The 19,945-nt window shown below is 30.4% G+C and overlaps 1 protein-coding gene across 1 annotated transcript in view; it reads left to right on the top strand.

The window, feature by feature from the left end:
* Positions 1-4,973: 4,973 nt before the first annotated feature.
* Positions 4,974-19,945, top strand: part of LOC143198633 (G-protein coupled receptor dmsr-1) — a 207,389-nt gene continuing 192,417 nt past the window's right edge. Inside the window, exon 1 of the mRNA XM_076407974.1 lies at positions 4,974-5,217. The gene's annotated coding sequence lies outside the window, so the exon portion shown is untranslated. The remainder of the gene's footprint in view (positions 5,218-19,945) is intronic.

Here is a 19,945-nt window from a genome sequence, read left to right as displayed (position 1 = left end):
TGTAAGAGTTGTGAATGATACACTGTTGCAGCTTGAATAAGAAGTTCTGTAGCATCAATTTTTATATCGGGCCAATTTTTCTCAATAAATGTATTTTTTTAAGTGAAAAAATTATCAGAATATACGTAAATGTACTGATGATAACAATCATGATGTAAATAGGATTTTATCTAATAATAATCCTCTATGAATGATTTAATTTAGTAACATTCCATATCAGATATCAACATTTGATTGTAGGTTACAAACTTAATATCTGCCATTGTTACTGTATGATATAATATTATTATATATATTTATGTTGGGTACGTCATACGACTATTGCAAATAATATTTAAACTAGCAAAGATGCAGCAAATTTTGTAGGTTAGTTGTTTTGGTTTATTTTTGAAAAATAACAAACCTCACTGATTGGGTAAATACAATCAGAAAACTTTTAATATCTAACCTAAAAAAAATTACGTAAAGCTGATGTGTCTCTCAATTCTCGGTTAAAATATGAGCATTTGCAACGTAATTGAATGTGTGTTAAAATATAATTTTAATTTTGTTGTAGTACGTTTTAAGGTAATATGGCTAACTTCCTACTCCACGAACTTTCACATACAGCATTTTACGCAGACGATACCGCTTTTTTCACAACCGGTTATAGTCCCGACGTTATTCGCAACAGACTCTAAGTCCAGCTGAACCAAGCGATAGCGTGGTACAAATTCTGGCGGCTACAGATAAGGCTATACCGTTCCACCGCAAGAAGGAGTTCCGCTACCGCCTCCAAATGGATAAAGTCCCTATCCCCTGGCTCCAGAAAGTTTCATATCTCGGTCTCTAGTTCTACCGCAGATTCCAATGGTCAGCCCAAATATAACATGCTATTTGCAAAAGTAATGGCATGTACAGCCTACTAATTACACTCCTCGGCAGAAAAAGTAAACTTCCAATCCCCCAGAAAGCGACTCTGTATAAAATGCTAGTCCCCTAACTAACTCTCTACGCATCCACTAACCTCGGTAGTAAACCAACTACGACAATCCTAGTTGTAACCCAGGAAACTAAAACGCACTACCCCGAACCCGAAGCGAAATCAGCAAAAGACCATTTGGTTCTAGCTGGTCACCTAGGACCGCACGAACATTCTTACATTAGCAATTGACACTTCACTTCTAAACAAAGACTTCATTTCCTGATGATGTACCAGCAATAGACGTATTGTGAACAATAAAGATGTCAATATGTAATAAGATCGTTAGATTTTTGTTTCTGCTAAGACAAAACATATATTTAAAACCAGTTAAAAGTTTTAATAAGAAAAAACTATTTATTTTATATAATCAATCAATTAGAAAATACTTTTTATTGAATTACTATCAGAATTAAATCGCCCCTCTGACGTTTGTTCTTTGTATCGCGCTAACGTGGCCTCAGATTTAATCTAAATTATTTCCATTCACCCAATCGCAGATTTAAATTTTCTCAATACCGATCTTGTTTAAAAGTTTCACCCACGTCTCTTTTAAAGAAGAGTTTCCCCTACGATAAATTGGAATTTATCCTTTACCGATTATTCCCATTAAGATCAAAATCGAGAATAAATAAAAGGTTGCTCTTTGGATTTTTTTTGATGCCCTGAACCGATTGTTTATGAGATTTTACGTCATTTGTAATGATTGTTTTGCCCAAAATCTATTAATAACTTTTTAAATGCGGTTTTAAATAGAAAAAGCCGAAATTAAAATTAAAAGTTTTTTAACTTGTCATTTAGTATTTAATTATAGTAATTAACAGAAAGTCAATTATTCGTAATTAGTTAATGTTTCGGTTGTACAGCTAAATATTATCAATGTTTAAGCAACTGTATTATCTATACACGACAAAATTTCCTCAAATATAAATTATAAGATCACATAGTTATGATTGACCATGCTATATGTAAAAATGTGAACATGAAAATCATACTAAACTAATACAAATAAAATATTAAATAAAAACTTGGAAGATAGAAATATCAGGATGGCCTCAAAATGCTATATTAATTACTAGCATATAAACCATATATACAAGAGCTTTTTTTCTTTTCGACATCATATATTTTTCATAGAATCAGTTGATACAATGCCAATTTCTCTGTTGTGTCAGATGAACCTTTATTATTTATTCCAGGTCTTTTCATCTTATTTCGCAGCTCTCCTGTTAGCTCTAATTTTTTTTAGAATCTCTTTGAGAAGAATAAATTTGTGTTAACTGGAAACTTGGTTTTGTAGTTTTGCGATATTTCTTGGTTGCGGCAGGCAGAGTCTTGAAAGGTAATGGAAGGATTTTGTTAATAGCTCCAATAGAGCTGTGTAATTGGTCTGTATCAAATAATTGTTAATTAGTGAATGGAAACGGTATTATGATTGAACTTATTGTGTACTTATGCATTTTACTTGGAACCCTACAATGCTTAACTCTTCTTCACCGGTAAGTTTTGGTCAGATATCACATTGGTATTTAATGAAAATGTTCGAGTATTTTAAAAATATTTTACAGCATTTCTGTAGCAGCTTGGTTCTAAGCCTTTCTGAAAATTCCTCCGTAAGCGAACTTTATGATTCATTGATTTGGATGTACATGTTGTCATGATATAGCTTGTTGATGACAATATGATTTGAGCTGTTTCAAAAATGATGCATTGAGCGGTTATAGTGCATGTGACGTGTGTCGGGGAAGAAGAGAATATTTGGTTGAGTGACTTGGTCTACACTATTTAATGGAAGAGGGAGATATGACTTATTAATACATAGGTAGTATTCGTGTATCGATCTATAAAGTGCATATGGTGGGATTAATAAGGATCTAGAGAGTACTATGAAAAGAAATTCTTAATGAGGATGTCTATCAACAAACAATGAAATTGAACGACATATTGTTGAAGAACATCAGCAATAGCGAGCAATAATCAGCAACAGCATAACCAACGCTGTCACATCAAGCATATTTCCCAGATATAGTGCTTTCTGATTAACAATTGTTTAAATCGATGCAACATGGCTTGACTAGAACTCTTTACACTGTATTTGTAGAGACGGTTGCCATAAAGATGGGACTGAAAAAGTGATCAGAATATATGCAGGTATGTAATTAAAGACTTAAATAAAATATAATTAATTAAAAATATGAATAATTTTACAATGACACGAGGATAAAATTGACGAGTGCCGATAATTTTATAAAAGAAACGGCAACAGCAGGCATAAGTCTTAATAAGAAAATATCTTAATTTTCCTGCACATATTTAAGAGCAGTTGTTTTAACTAGTATAGAATCAGATATATTGCAAAAATGTAATTTTGCTGTTAGTGCAAGCAACAATTGTTAGGTGGGGCTATATATAGGGCTATTCACGTCTTTCACCATCATTGGTGCTTTCGGGGTTTTCTAGCGTTGTAACATTATGTCCAAATTTTTGACCTATGAACGAAGACTTTTGGGCAAAATCTTTTGGGCTTACAATGGTAGAATTACTATTATAAAAGACCTAAAACCCTGGTACAGGCCCGTCTGCCTGAGTCAGTAGCACCTGACCAAAACGCTCGGCATTGCAAGTTAAAGGGAACAGTCATTTAGTTAAACTTGGTTGAACTATTAGGGTAAGAAGCATAGTGCAAATGAAATATCAGTGGTAATTTATCAATAGTGGTAGTAATAGCGAGAAATAGCTTGAAGAAGTTGAATGGGTGTGGGATAAGGGCATCTGCTACGTGCGATCGCACACGAGGGGGCAAACTTCAGGTCCTAGTAAACTCGAAACGCGAGCTCAGGTCATCTGAGCGAAAATATATGTTCTTCTGGGACAGGCACGATGGCAGCAACATCAGAATACTCAATATTTAATAACCAAGTGGCGATCAAAGGAAGTAGCGGATGATGCGGAAAGACCTGACGCTCAAGGTGGTTTTACTAAAATTGGAGAGCGTCCTTTGGGACATTCTCGTTTTTCTTGTTCTAGAGTCGTATCGAGGTAACTCGAAGGGGTAGAGACAGAGGGTGAAGGAAGATTGGGTAACAACACTCAAATTTTCACGAAGGAACAACAGATCAAGGTAATAAGGTTGAAAGACACGAGGGTTCTGATGAACACAGGGTCCAACTTATATAAAAGTTAAATAAATGTGGTAAAGGTTTACGGGGAAAGATAAGCTAAGACGCGTACGAACTGTACCAACCTGCTTCGCCTCGCTAATGGTTCCGAAAAGCGCTGAATGGAGGTAGTGTATTGTACTTGTAATACCGCAGGATTTTCGTGCCATTGGGGAAGCCAAATGTTGGTTTGAAAGGCCACTTTAAAGTTGAAGGGTAATCGGAGATATAGCGATATTGTAAATAGGAATATCGTGAATAGGAGGACTGTCCTGTTGCTTTGATAAATATTGACATTTTTTGTAGTCGATATATCGATGATTACCGGTTATCTGATCCATTCGATACGTCATATCGATATCTTGAGACTTTTTGATATGATAAATATTGATATGCTTTGGCATCTATATATCGATGACTACCGGTACATTACCTATGGCTGCCAAACATTTTTGGAAAGCTAAAGAAGTTCGAAATTTGAATAATGTCAAACCAATACTGTTCTTTCGGAACGGCATGGCTCTGTTGTTAAAAAGGCGGGACGTACTTTCTTAGATTTTCTCTGTTTACTTCTAGTTATTATTTACTGATGATTTTCGGGCATAATTTCTGAAAACTTTTTTTCGTGCTCCAATAGAAATATACTTGCCTACAAAGTGCAATATAAAATAATGTTTGGAAAAAAATATTAATACAGTACTATTCTTTTCTATCTGCTTCTTCCATATCCGTCCAATCAACAAATATATTTAGAAATTTTCGAAATAAAACAATGGCAACCGCATGCGCCCGTGCCTCTGTAGCGTTCAAAGCGGATCCCCGCGCTTTTCGCTCATACTTCCTCGAGAGATCATTCTATGCCGCGCTGGCACCGGACTTCTCACCGGCCTCTTATCGCCTTGTTTCAGTAGCGAGACTCGGTCCGTGTTTACGATCGTCAGCTGATTAGTTTCATTCATAACAACATCAACGGTAGACAGACGGTGGTTTTGTGATCGGAGACAGATGATTTGTTGCGTTGAGTTTTGACTTTTACTGTTCAGTTGAATCACTGTGTATGATATAGAGAAGAAAAGTGAGCAGTATAAAATAAACTTGGTAAGTAACATATATTTTTCTCATATTGTATTTGATTAATTAAGTACCTATTCCCTAACTAAAAATTTTTTTACATTAATATAAAATAATAAAAAGCATTACTATATAAATATTTTTAAATCTAATCTCAGTCAGTTACTCCGGTAATTATTCACTATACAAAACCCGAAAAGTCCTTACAGTATACTCTTTTAACATATAGAATAAAATTAGCTACAAACATGTATGTCAAACAAGTGTGTATATCCGTTGAATAAAAATAATCGTATTTAACGTGGAAAAAAAAATTAATAAATTATAGTGTTGCTAAATTTATCTTAAACGAAACAAAAATAAATTATTAAATGTTTGTTCCGAGTGTTAAATTTTGTTGTTGTTGTTGAACTTTTTAAATCATCAGAAACAAAAATTTGAAATAACTTCCTCAGTAAACCTTTTCAATCTGCTCGGTATGATTCAGTTTAGTTGAGTGAGATAATGAGATCTCACAAATAATAACATGTTTTTCGTCATTTTGAATCATTCGTCTTTCAAACTTAAGCACAAATAATTACATAGATATCCAGATGATGATATGATATGGGAGAAACTCATCTTAAATTGTTCCACATTAAGTCGAGATATTTTTGATTAAGTCTAGTGCCTATAGGAGTTATTCTCGATAAATTTCTTGGATTTGCAATTGCTTCAGCAGCCATTTTAAATTATTCATTCAAGGCTACTGGAAGGCAATCGTCATTTATTACATAATATTGAAGACCGAAAATCCAGGTTTTTGTGAAATTGTATTGTTATTTGGAATATTTTATTGGCTATTTGCACGTATTACAATTGTATGTTTATTTTAAAGGTATATCAATATTTTGAGAACAAAAATTGGAAAAATATGTATTAATCAAAGTATTTTCCATCTTTTTTTTACAATAACTCCCACCTTTTTGATAATGCGTCGAAAGAAATGTGTGAATATCATTTTGAAACTGTGTGTTAGCGAAGCCACATTGATCTTGTAGATATGTGATCTCTAAGGCAGTAATTATTCACTATACAAAACTTGAAAAGTACTTACAGTATAATGTTTTAACATACTGAATAAAAAAGCTACAAACATGTAAACGTGTGTTTGTATCCGTTGATTAAGTCGTACATTAAGTCGAGATAATTTTTATTAGTGCCTACAGGAGTTATTCTCGATAAATTATCTTGGATTTGCAATTGCTTCAGCAGCCATTTTAAATTATTCATTCAAGGCTACTGGAAGGCAATCGTCATTTATTACATAATATTGAAGACCGAAAATCCAGGTTTTTGTGAAATTGAATTGTTATTTGAAATATTTTATTAGCTATTTGCACGTATTACAATTGAATGTTTATTTTAAAGGTATATTTTGAGAACAAAAGTTGGAAAAATATTTATTAATCAAAATATTTCCCATCTTTTTTTAAAATTTTTCCCACCTTTTTGATAATGCGTCGAAAGAACAATGTTGCTTTGGCAGCCATCCATTTTTATATTTCTTTAGCATTTTGAAACTGTGTGACAGCGAAGTCACATTGATCTTGTGGATATGTGGTCTCTAAGGCACTATGTCTAGTGAGTTTAACTGTCTAAGAATCTAACAGTTTCACGCTAAGACTAGCATCTCGTATTATATTATAATTTGGTAATATCACGATATGATACGATGTTGATATGGTTGACTCTTTGCGGTTGGTATTGTCATAGTAGATCCATTTGTTATCGCTAATAACAATTAAGCTACAGAAAGCTTGGAATGTTTCCCATTTCATCTAAATATGTGGAAGTAGTTACTTCACGAATCGTTAAGCTGCTTGAAAAGTTTTTTGAGAGATTTATCTAGATTTCCGTCTTGCAATTTATCGTCTTGGTATTTTTTGACACTCCACGTCGGTTTGTTTCATTAAACAAGAAAATAATACTTTAAAAATTATTCAAAACAACACGGACAATGGAGATATGGAGGAACAGTATATATACGGTTATTATGTTTCTGAAAATCAAATAACAAAATAATGAATATCGAAATTTTGAGCATACCTCCATTAGCATATATATACACTGAATAACTTATTAATACTATATAAGAAATATTATTTAGTAGTTAATTATTATTTATTATGATCTAGTTACATTGTTTACATTAATACTTCGCATATTTACCAATATATATCGCCGATCAAAGTATATGTAAGTACCTAATATTTGATCTGTTACTCTCATATTTTCCTGAAAGTCCTAGATCCCGATTTGGAACCCCTAATATTAAGCTATTACAGATTAATAGGACCATTTCAATTATTAATTATAATTATCTACCTTAAGATGTTGGATATCTCTAGCTTTGAACTAAATTCTGTGGAATAATCGGTTTTATCCTTAACTTAAGTACATGCTTGTTTAATTTTGTTGGCTAATATATCTATTATTCTTTATTATAATTACGAATTAAAGCGTCACTCAATCAAGACAATATTTTTACTTTATAAAACTATATTATAAAATAGCAAGCGACTATGTTACGTATACACTAGGAATAAATTATAATTTGAAAGTGCAGAATTTAATGGAACCACTGAAAATTTGCAAGTGAATTCCAATTAATTTTAGCCAACCAAAATTTTCGTAGTCATAATCTTAGATATCTTGAAGGACTAGCTGTAATGGATTTGACTTTAATCACTATTATTGCTATAATATTGTTGTAATATATGAGATGATCATCGTAACCTTTCATTTTAAACAGCATTTCGAGGCTTTCTAATGCTGAATATGTTTTAACTAGTGTTGAGAACTATCGACTGAAATCGACTATCGACTGTTTAGTAGTTGACTACTTTTCACTATTGACTGTTTTTGGTTCGACTAATTTTACTATTTTTTCTGTTTCAGTCCTGTACTTTTAGTTACTATTTTTGGTAAAATACTTTTGACTATTTTTATGGCAAGAATAGGTAATATTTAGATTGCTCTCTCGATTTTTGTTAAAAAATATTTCCGTTCAATAATAAATAAAGCATTTACTTTATCTTTAGTTTTTTTGAGCTCTAGTAGTTATTGTGCGATTATTTTTAATTATGTCATGAATTAGATATTTTCAATGATTAGGTATATGTTTAATCATTATTTAGTATTTATGGTTATTGTACATCTTTAGTTTTTAGGTTTTGTTTGGCTAGGCTATTATATTGTCTATATTTATTATAGTATATTATTTAAAAATGGCAATTAACATATCAAAATACGATAAAATATTTGTGTGGTATTATTCCATTCCATAGAAAAATTCCATTCCTTTTTACAGATCCACAGAACATTCAAATATAAAAATTCTTCGTTTAAAATGAAATTATTAAATGCATATTATATTTATTCTGTAATTATTTTTTTCCTTTTCTTTTTTAAAGTTAGTACGTGAAGGAATATGTTTATCTTCGTCTAGCTTATACTACCGTTGGAAAATATAAGTACATATAAAATTAACTGCTCCAAGCAATTATCTCCGTTCTTTCCTCTCTCACAATTTATACAGGAAAGGTTTCGGACATCTTCGTCTGAGATCACGAATTTTACAAAACAGTCCAACCGTACATTTGACTGAAAATAGTAATTACTATTTTCAGAAACTAGTTTTTCGACTGTTTCGACTCTTTTGCGACTATCGACTGTTTTGACTGTTTTCAGTCGATATTTCTAAACCCTAGGTTTAACGAATATTTTTACGAACATCATTGACACAAACTATACAATGTAATTTTCATTTGATTTGTATATGGGATAAATCCTCATCGACTATAAAGTAACCATTCCACATTTTCTATGTTTTTTTTTTCTTTGGCTTACTTTTATCGATGTGTTATGTAAAATATTTGCAACCGTATTTAATGAAACCTGCCTGCTTATTGTCAATATAATGGAATTCGAAATATAACTGTCATTCTAATCTCTCCTACAATAGATATTACGCCTTATCTCTGTCATTATTACAAAATATAATATCGAGCTGTTATTATCACTTATCAAGTTTACAAATGCTCGGAGAAACCGTTAATTTGGCTTGATCAGTAAATATTTGGAAAGCGCGAGCACGAACTAGAAAAATGCATTTTTTTCGGGTTTATCCAGATGTTACATTACTTGAATGGGATGGGAATATTAACAGATTAGTGATAATTCCATATAAAATTGTAATAACGACTGAATAAGTTTTGTTTTCATTAATAATTTATTATAATTTATAGGGTATATAGTTTAATATTAAGTGCTTACATAATGTGTGATCTTTTCTTTATTCCGTCTCTGACCTATAAAAACGAATTTGTTAAGGATCTATATTAATCAAAATCTTTTCCATCAATTTAGATACATTTTTATGGCAAAATTATTGCCATATGACAGAAAAAGGGTGATGATTTGGCAGCGATTCAATCATCGATCCATTCTCGCATTTGTCTCGAAAGCATATGAGAGCCGGCCAGGTTGCATCGATCTGAACAAATGATCAGAAGGCACTATGTTTGGTGAGTACGTGGGGTGTGGCAGAACTTTCCATTAGAATTGCAGCAGTTTTTTCTTTACATCACTTTTAGAGTGTGTAAATACCAGTAAGTTACCTTGTAATATTTCCTTAAATCAAATAGACAAAATTTAATTTTGAAGTATATTTTTATAATTATTAATATTTATCAACTTATAAGAGCACAAGCAACATCAATACTCCTTCCAGTACAATACAAAAATCTGTATTTATACACGCTTTAACATTTTTTCCGTTTAGCATTATTCTATGAATTCTTAAATTAGATCTCATCTATGCTTAGTTACTTTTACTTTGCTTGACTTTACTGACAATATTTATTTTTATACATTGCCTATACATAATAGCGTTGGAAACTATTGACTGAAAATAATCGAAACAGTCGATAGTCAAAAATATAAGATATAAGCGACTCGTAGATATATATATATATATATATATATATATATATATATATATATATATATATTCCTTCACGTTCTAACTTAATAAAGAAAAGGAAAAAATAATTACTGATTACTATTAACATGCATTTAATAATTTTATTTTAAAGGAAGTAAAATTACTTTTATGTTTGAATGTTCTGTGGATCTGTAAAAATGAATGGATTTTTTCTATGGAATGGAATAATAGCCCGAAAAGTTTATCGTATTTTAATATGTTAATTGCTATTTTTAAATAATGTACTATAATAAATATAGACAATACAATAGAACTTAAAACAAAGCCTAAAAACTAAATATGTACAATAACCATAAATACTAAATAAAAATTAAACATCTACCTAATCACAGAAAAAATTAATCCATTACATAATTAAAAATGATCGCACAGATACTACTAGAGCTTTTTAAATAAAATAAATGCTTTATTTATTATAGAACGGAATTATTTTTTAACAAAAATAGAGAGAGTTAAATCGAAACCAAAAGTCAATAAAAAAAATTACCTATCATTGCCATAAAAACAGTCAAAAGTATTTTATTATTTATCAATCACAATTTTATTCTTTTTTCCTTATTACATTAATATTCTCGAAAAATATCATTCCCAAATACTGTTATATTAATATACAATATATAGTTATTTAAAAGCAAACTACCAAAAATATACATTATATATAAAACTATATATATTACATATAAATATATGTAAGCATAAATTCGGTACAAAAATGTAATCAAATTAAAGTCATCAAATTATACTTAATATAATTTTCCGTAGTATTTAGTGGGTGAAAAAGGGAGAAAAATAGTAGGAACTCAAAACAAACATAACTAACAAAACAAAATAGGATAACAATAGGTACATAATAATATAAATTATAATAAGAACAATAACTAGGTAAACAATAAAGGATACCTAATTCCAAACTTTTCCAATACTGTTTTTTACTTTCAATACTGTTGATATTCCATTTATAAGACAATTTAGACATAGTTTAATGTAGCTAAAGCAGTAAATACTTACATCAGAATGGTCCTCACAATAACTTAGTGATGTTATATGGCCTGAACGAAAATATAAAATTTGTTTTGAGTTTTCTATTACAGACCATCGGTACACATCAAATAATGTATAAATAAGACAAGGGTAAACAACTACGTTACGCACAGATTTATAGCTATTTTTTTCTATCAACTCAATTTTCTGCAGAAGCAACTTTTATTAATGGTAAAGTAAATACGCAGAATTAACATAAAGTTGTTTTAAAGATTTTTTAGACTTTCTCAGTTAAAAATATCCCTGAGAATAATGTTTGGTTGGTACAAAATCGGCCATTTCAATCCGGTGAAACTAATGTATATTTACATATAAAAATAAACGTTTTAATTTGAGTAAACTCGGGAAGTGTTATAGAACACAGACAATATATCAGACTGAGGAAGAATAAAAACGTAATACGATTTGGAAGTTCCTCGTGATCACATCAGTTCCTCGCCAAACACTTGCCCTTGAAAACCTTGTGTTTATATTTGATTTATTTTCAACATTGGTTACTGACGTACCCCAATTAATGTTAAAGCAAACAATGTAATCGCGTGTTGTTCTCATTAGTACAAATCGGAATGAATCTTGATGCAAAAATTTGCTGGAAAGAACATATAAAGAAGAGAAGAGAAGAAGTGGCATTGAAATATAGGAAAATGTATTGGCTAATCGGAAGAAAATCGCAATTATCAGTACATAATAAGTTGCTATTGTATAAGCAAATACTGAAACTTATATGGACATACAGAGTTTAATTATGGGGATGTTCTGCAAAGAGTAATACAAATCAAATACAAATTTTTCAGAACAAAGTCCTGAGAGGTATTGTGGGTGCACCCAAATACTATAGGACTGATTACTTACTTCGAGACCTTCAGATACCCACAGTCAGTCATGAAATGAAGAGAATTGCAAGGGGTCATGAGGAAAGACTCCATTCTCACACGAACATTGAAATATTGCAACTATTGGATACCACCAGAATAGGACACATACTCAAAAGAATCAAACCATCTGATCTTCTATAGTGTTGAACTTTTCCAATACTGTTTTTTACTTTCAATACTGTTGATATTCCATTTATAAGACAATTTAGACATAGTTTAATGTAGCTAAAGCAGTAAATACTTACATCAGAATGGTCCTCACAATAACTTAGTGATGTTATATGGCCTGAACGAAAATATACAACTTGTTTTGAGTTTTCCATTACAGACCACCGGTACACATCAAATAATGTATAAATAAGACAAGTGTAAACAACTACGTTACGCACAGATTTATAGCTATTTTTTTCTATCAACTCAATTTTCTGCAGAAGCAACTTTTATTAAGGGTAAAGTAAATACGCAGAATTAACATAAAGTTATTTTAAAGTTTTTTAGACTTTCTCAGTTAAAAATATCCCTGAGAATAATGTTTGGTTGGTGCAAAATCGGCCATTTCAATCCGGTGAAACTAATGTATATTTACATATAAAAATAAATGTTTTAATTTGAGTAAACTCGGGAAGTGTTATAGAACACAGACAATATAACAGACTGAGGAAGAATAAAAACGTAATACGATTTGGAAGTTTCTCGTGATCACACCAGCTCCTCACCAAACACTTGCCCTTGAAAACCTTATGTTTATATTTGATTTATTTTTAACATTGGTTACTGACGTACCCCAATTAATGTTAAAGCAAACAATGTAATCGCGTGTTGTTCTCATTAGTACAAATCCATTTTCGGATATCGAGGCGACGGGTTTTAATCGGCGATTTATGATTCGCCACGCGAATCGACACGGTTGTTCGATATGTGAAACAATTTTACAATTCCGCAGAGTGTATTAACATCGTTTTCGTTTATTGTATGTAAATCAAAGTGCTCGTCAGTTAATTTGTACACGTTGTGGAAAATTGAAGCATATTTAGCATATTTTTATTATTATAAATTCTTTAAGTTAGGAATGTTTTCCTTTCTGCCAAAGATTGAAGGTACTATTTTCTTCTATAATCTATTGGGCTGTATAATAAAATAGTTCATTACACTCCTGTTTCTTAGTTTATTTGCATTATATCTATTTGTTATTCATAAATTAATCTACTGTAATTACTTTTACAAATATTGCAAACGAAATAACTAAGTATATTGTATTTTTTACCAGGCGTGTTACTAGCTCTAAGTCATAGAGGCTATATGTATACAATTATGATTTGATGCATTTGTTATGCTTTCAGATTTTTTTTGCGTGGTCTCGGTAAGAAGGCGCTGAGAACGTCATTTCGCTGCATTTCATTGGTTAGTTTAAATTAACATTACAGGCACTTGTAAAGAAAATATTTTATTAAGATAGCATTTCATTGATCGAGGATATCATACGCATTATTAACCTCTGACGTCACGTTCTTTTGACCAATTAATTATCAAATAAAACCCTTTAAAAGCACTTTATTAAAATAAAATTCTATATAAATACAAATATTATAAAATGGTCGAAATATAATTATTAAAACGAAATATAACGAAAATTAATTAAAATTAAGAAATAAAAAATTATGAAGTATAAATATATGAATAAAAAATAATTAAATATGAATTGTCTGCAGCGCTTTTCCCATTTTTATATTTCTTTAGTGCTATAAATTTAAATAAGATGTATTAAAGTTTCTACCTTTTTAATACCTCTAACTAAGCAGAATGGAAAATTAGTTAATCATTATAAGAAAATCATTAAATTTTATGATATATGTCAGAATGGAGAAACTAATCCAAAAAGTAATACTTTAAGGAACAGCAACAGAAAATAAGTAAAATCGAGGAGTTAAAGAGGCAGCTTGCTATTAACAATCTAATAACAAGCTAATCTGTTAACAATATAATAAAATAAGCATGATAATCTCTTGTCTATAAAATCAAGCTCATCTTGTTGGTCTACAAATTGTTTTGTTTTGTATAAATGTATTTTTTAACATCTTTGTTGAAAAGGTTATCTCAGTTAAGGAGCCTTAAGCCAAAATATTAATTATAAGAATCTTACCAATATACATTTATTTCAAGTAAATGAACCCCTTCGAAATAATTAATATGTTTTAAATTTATGGTTTCACAAACAACTTTTTAAATTGCAACAAAAACTTTTCATGTAGTATAACCACTATTACCTTCAATGTGATTTTGTGCAATATGGACACATTTTGGTTTTAAAGTGTGGGTAATATTTTCATGATTTCCTCTATTGTATTCCTGTAAATAATAACACATATGAACACAAATGCTTTATGTAAATAATTGTATATGTGCTATATAAAAGCAATGCTAAGTCACAGACACACACCCTTCCTTAACTTAGCTCACTTGGATTATTTCATCCAAGGAAAACGACGTCTAGTTTTTTTATTTCCGCACATACACTAGATTAACAACACTTTTGAGAATGAAGATACATTATAATCAAATAATAGTGATTATATTTAAGACGTAAAAATGCTGATCGTATTTTATGTCAGACACAAAAAAATGTCGCCATTTTTAAGCCAATTCAAATGAACCAATCAAAAAAATTAGCTCAGAGCCAGCATTAGTCGGACTACGCAAATCATTTCTTCGGTGCCGCTTATTTAAGTAAAACCTTTATATATACTCTATGCTCTATGTCAGGCACACAAAAATAGCCTTATAAACAAACTGAAGCCAATCATAGAAACATACAATCGCGTTACAAAAATGAGTCAATCAAATGCCTTTGTAGGGCAATTCAAATGAACTAATCAAAAGAGTGGTTTCCTCGGTTTCGGCTATTTCAGTTAAACCTCTATGTTAACCCAAAGTAAACTTCAAAATAATTAAGTTCCGTCAAAACAACTGAGTTATAGGACTATAATTTTTTTAAATGTCAACTTTAAAGTCGCCGAAAGTCATCGTTTTCTGGTGGAGACTTACGGTGAGTAAGCTCCAAGTACAAGAACAGCTATGTTATTGCATGAAGACTCAACACAAATTGAACAATAATTGGCAAAAATTATTGTTCAATTGTATTATTGTTTTGTATTATTTAAAAAATCCCAGAAGAAAAAATGGTAATCTTCTGTAAGGTTAGCAAAAAATTCGAAAATAAATTACCACCCTATATAATATGGGTTAATGTGTTGTTTACTGTACTATTATTAAGCATACATTAACACCTCATTTCAGATCTTACGTATAGGTTATATTGAATGATTTAGGTTAATTTTAATTTATATTGTGTTTCGGTAAGGTGGTTTAAACAACAAAACCATTATTTATTGAATAAATAAGTAATATATGAAGTGTGGGGGTAAATTATGATAGCAAAATGTCATCCTTTTCTAATAGTAATTATTCGCATTCACACAAAATTATATAAAATAAGCTGTTCTTAGTTTTTTAGTTTTAGTCTTTTATTTTGTGTTCTTTTTAAGTCCTCCTAAATGGTTGGACCAATTTGTATGAAATTTTGTGAAAATGGACATTGGTATGTTTGCGTGCGGCTGTGGAAGGGTTCGATGATTTTTTGTTTTTTTTTATACATATTTTAAAGTCTCCTTTTACCAACTGTGGGTTTGTCTGGACTGGGCCTAAAGTTTAACGTGGGCTCCAAACCACGGTCCTCAGCATTAAGCCTACCGACTGGCGAGTGACCAACTTTAGAAATCATCCCAGAAGATATTCGATCTTACCCAGCCTGGTTACTGGCGTGACTAGGATCATTTTCCTTATCGGATTTTACACTCTTGCCTAGAAAGAGACTATTCACAAAGTTTAAACAATCACAAACATAAATTTACGACCATGCCCCAGCAGGATTCGAACCCGCGGATTTTATTAAACATTTTTCTGTTATAAGGACAAGATACCATAACTAATTGGATGTTATAGTGATCATGATTGGATGTTGTTGTATCTGTTTTATTGTCGAAATAAATTACTCCTGATGGAGTAATTAAATTTCTTTTTGATAAAAGAAATTTAATGTTCGGACACGACAACCTCTGTTGGTTACGTTACTATAATTATAACATTTGAAACTTTACGATTATTAGTCCTTTTTATTGTGTATTACCGTAATTTGCCCATAAATTATGAGAATATATACAAATTTTATTGCATTAATTATAAAACATTTCAACAAATGCAGTACAAAGTGGGTTTGGGAGAACTGTTTCATTGTGTTTTTAAATATATCTCTCGTTTTTAATATCTGGGGATCCACTGATAAAAATAGTTAGAAGAATAATCTGTATTCGATTGCTGTGTATATAATAGGTATAGTGATTTTTAACTATTTCCACCATCTGAGAATTGTGAAGCTTTAAAGAGCTTATATGATTTAACTATTATGACTATTATGATAATTCATACCACTGTATCTACAGTTAAGATATGCTCTGTTTTTTTTACTGATTCCTTAAGTAGATTCCTTAGTTAAGTTAGAATTTATTAGCTATTTATTTTCTTGGCTCATGTTTCATACTGAAGTTAATAGTTTAAACTTTATTTTTGATTATTACCTAGTTCGTAGACATAATTTTAGTTACATAACATTGCGTTAAAGGTTTTCAAGAAATTATTATTTTAAAAGTATAATATTTATGTGGCAATTTATAAATTTTTTTCTTAAGCTTATAAACGGAATTTCATATTGTCTGCTGCTAATTTCCTTCAAAACAATTAACTGAAAACTACTAAGTTTTAATATTGATTAACTTAAATCATTCAATTTAATTTTAATTTGTATTCAATATCCGGTTACATATTTTTTAATAAATAGATAATAGTGCGGTTTTTAACGACTACTCTGTCTATATACTATTATTCAAACTATTTGAGATTACTTTTTCCATTAATATATCGGAAAAGCTAATTAGGGAAAGCCGTTTTCTATTATTAGGGACTTTTACGTTCATTTCTACAACAAGCCACCAATATTTATACTTTAACTTTAATAGAACAACATAATATAGTTAATCCTAAACGTCGTTGCCTGTTGAAGCTTAGGATAATATACACTTTGAATTAAAACATAAATTAAATTAATGTTGCAAAGAATATTAACAACTATAAAATAGCTTCATAGAATTTTAGTTCCTCATTTGTTGGTGAGTTATTATTTTCAAGGCAATGTAGAGAGCAGTAATGGAAGCCATAGAAGACAAATTAAATACTAGAACTACAGGGGCGAGATTCCAGGATATTACATAAAATAGCAGCTTAAAATAAATAGTTTTACTGACAGAAAAAATATATAATAGTGAAATATGACAGCTAGTGATTTAAAGGTCGAAGAACGGAACAAATACATGTGAATTTCCTTCAAATGAATCATCAAATACATTTTGTTTTAAACCATTTATTTATGAGCAAATTAAACTAAAATTACAAATTTAAAATAAATTAAGAATATAATGAAATCGAGACTACTCAAGTTAAAAAATATAGATGAGAATAAAATAGTTAAAAATAGTGGAAAATTGTGAAGAATTATAGTGTGAAGTTTAAGATAGATTACTGGTAAAATATTTGGAAAACTATTGTTATAATATTGTATATATAGTCACTTCAAAATAGTAGTGACGCTATTGTCAATATGTGTCTGTCTAAAGTTGTAAATTCGTTTTACAGTCAGGACAATATTATCCTTTCATTTTATTCCATTTAAAAAGAGATTGTCCGTTTACCAAACTTCTGAAAATTATTCAAAATATTATAATTACGGTTTATAAACAGGCAAACGTTGTTTTAACGCTTTGTTTTAATAAATTTGAAATCGCCGCGGTTTTTATTGAAATTATTTGCGCCTTGCAGCTGCACTTTATATTAGAACGGACACAGTCACTAAATTATCTCAATTAAGAAAAAAACAATATAACCTTAAATTCGCCAAAAGCAAGTTTCAGAGATCAATTATACGAAATGTATAAAACAGTAAGTAGTTTTTTCAATCGAAACATTATTTAATACAATTATTTCAGAGAAAATTGTTCGTCTCGAAAGTATCCATAAAAATCCAAAAGATATACATCTAATTGAGAGATGTAGAACATCCGTTCATACATTGTTGGATAATATAGGATTTAAGTGGTGTAAAGATAACCCACGAATGGATTTAATGGAACTTCCAGAGATTGCTTTTAAAATAATACAATTTTTAAAAACATATAACAAAATCACGGAAGAAATGTATCAATTCATATATTTAAATGAGACATGAATATTCCAGAATGGTACATTAAGTTGCTCATTGCGAGATGATGATACATATAGCGTAAAGACAACAAAAGTTGATAGAGAGATAAATGTTGGAATCACTATCGATTAGGTTTTGTTAGTCATAATATTTATTCATGACAGATATATAGTTCTTCATGCTGGAAACAGGAATGGTTTTATTCTTGGTGCAGAATTAGTGTTTCTCTAAGTCCAAGGGTGACTACCATGAAGAAATGAACCATAATTTGTCTTTGCAGTAGTTTGAAAATCAGATTTTAAAGATCTTGGAGGAACCATCAGTTATTGTTATGTACAATGCACCATATCTACCACACTGTTTTGCAGATATGGCAAATGCATTAAGGAGGATGCAGTGATTAAATCTGGTTTTATCAAGAAAGATGTGTACAGATAGTGAGAGGGCAAACTAAAGAGGAATGTAGTAATATCGTAATGACTTTACAAGGAAACATTGCAACGAAGGAAACAAGAACTAAGCATAAAACATAAATATGCTCTCTAACGAAAGTAAAATACATTCTTACTCCTTGGGGGGATACCACTACATAGAAAAAGCGTCTAGAAGCTTACCGCTACTAGTGTGGGAAGCTCAATGTATATATAATAAAACAACTCTAACCTATAAATTATTGCGGCTGTAAAATTAATTGTTTTAATTTCTTTGATAATAAATGCATTTGATTTACTATAATCTTAAAACAAATTATATTTAATAGGATATTTGTTCAATTATTTTTTATATTAAAATTTTGTTATATGTCAGAGCCAAAATGTACTAAAACTCAGAGTTGCTGCGGCAACATTGCGACGTTTTGACAGGTCTCCCGCGTCATTGCTATTTTGAATTGACTATACATTGTTTCCTGGATGCGCCTCCGCTGAGTTCTTGGATATTGTAAAAATTGTTGGATTTAAGATATTTTTCTGCCACTTGATTTGTTAACATTTCTAGGGGGAGGGGGAGAGACAATTTCATAATTAGAAATGTAAATTTATTGTTTCACAGTATTCGAACAGAACTGGCCCCTTTGTTTGTAGTTCGTGATCATCTAGTTAAAATATTTATTGACATAGACCTCGAACTGTGATATTCGGATGTTATAACTTGACGCAACTCTTGACGTCTGGAAACTGTTAATAAATACGTGCAGAAGTCATTAGTGCTCAAAAGCTAGATATGGCTTTTCAGCTCTTATCGGTTTTTGTATGATAGTACTTATTGACAATACAATATAAGATTTCACTCTTTAGCCTTTGTCATATCGCCATTCCATCCTCGTTACCATTATAGTGGTCAAGTTGTATTCACTTGCGGGCAATTATTTATATTGAGACGATTTCGAACTAGTTTATATCATTTTTAATTGGCGAGAAAATCAAGAGAATAGTTTTAAATTTAATATGTGTTTTCCTACCCGAAAAACTTACTTGGATCCCTTTT

The sequence above is a fragment of the Rhynchophorus ferrugineus genome, unplaced genomic scaffold (genome assembly GCF_030347505.1).
Source record: "Rhynchophorus ferrugineus isolate W39M unplaced genomic scaffold, kcgeb_rfMv2 rfM6, whole genome shotgun sequence".
NCBI classification, from domain to species: domain Eukaryota; kingdom Metazoa; phylum Arthropoda; class Insecta; order Coleoptera; family Curculionidae; genus Rhynchophorus; species Rhynchophorus ferrugineus.
This window is presented reverse-complemented; position numbering and strand designations above follow the sequence as displayed.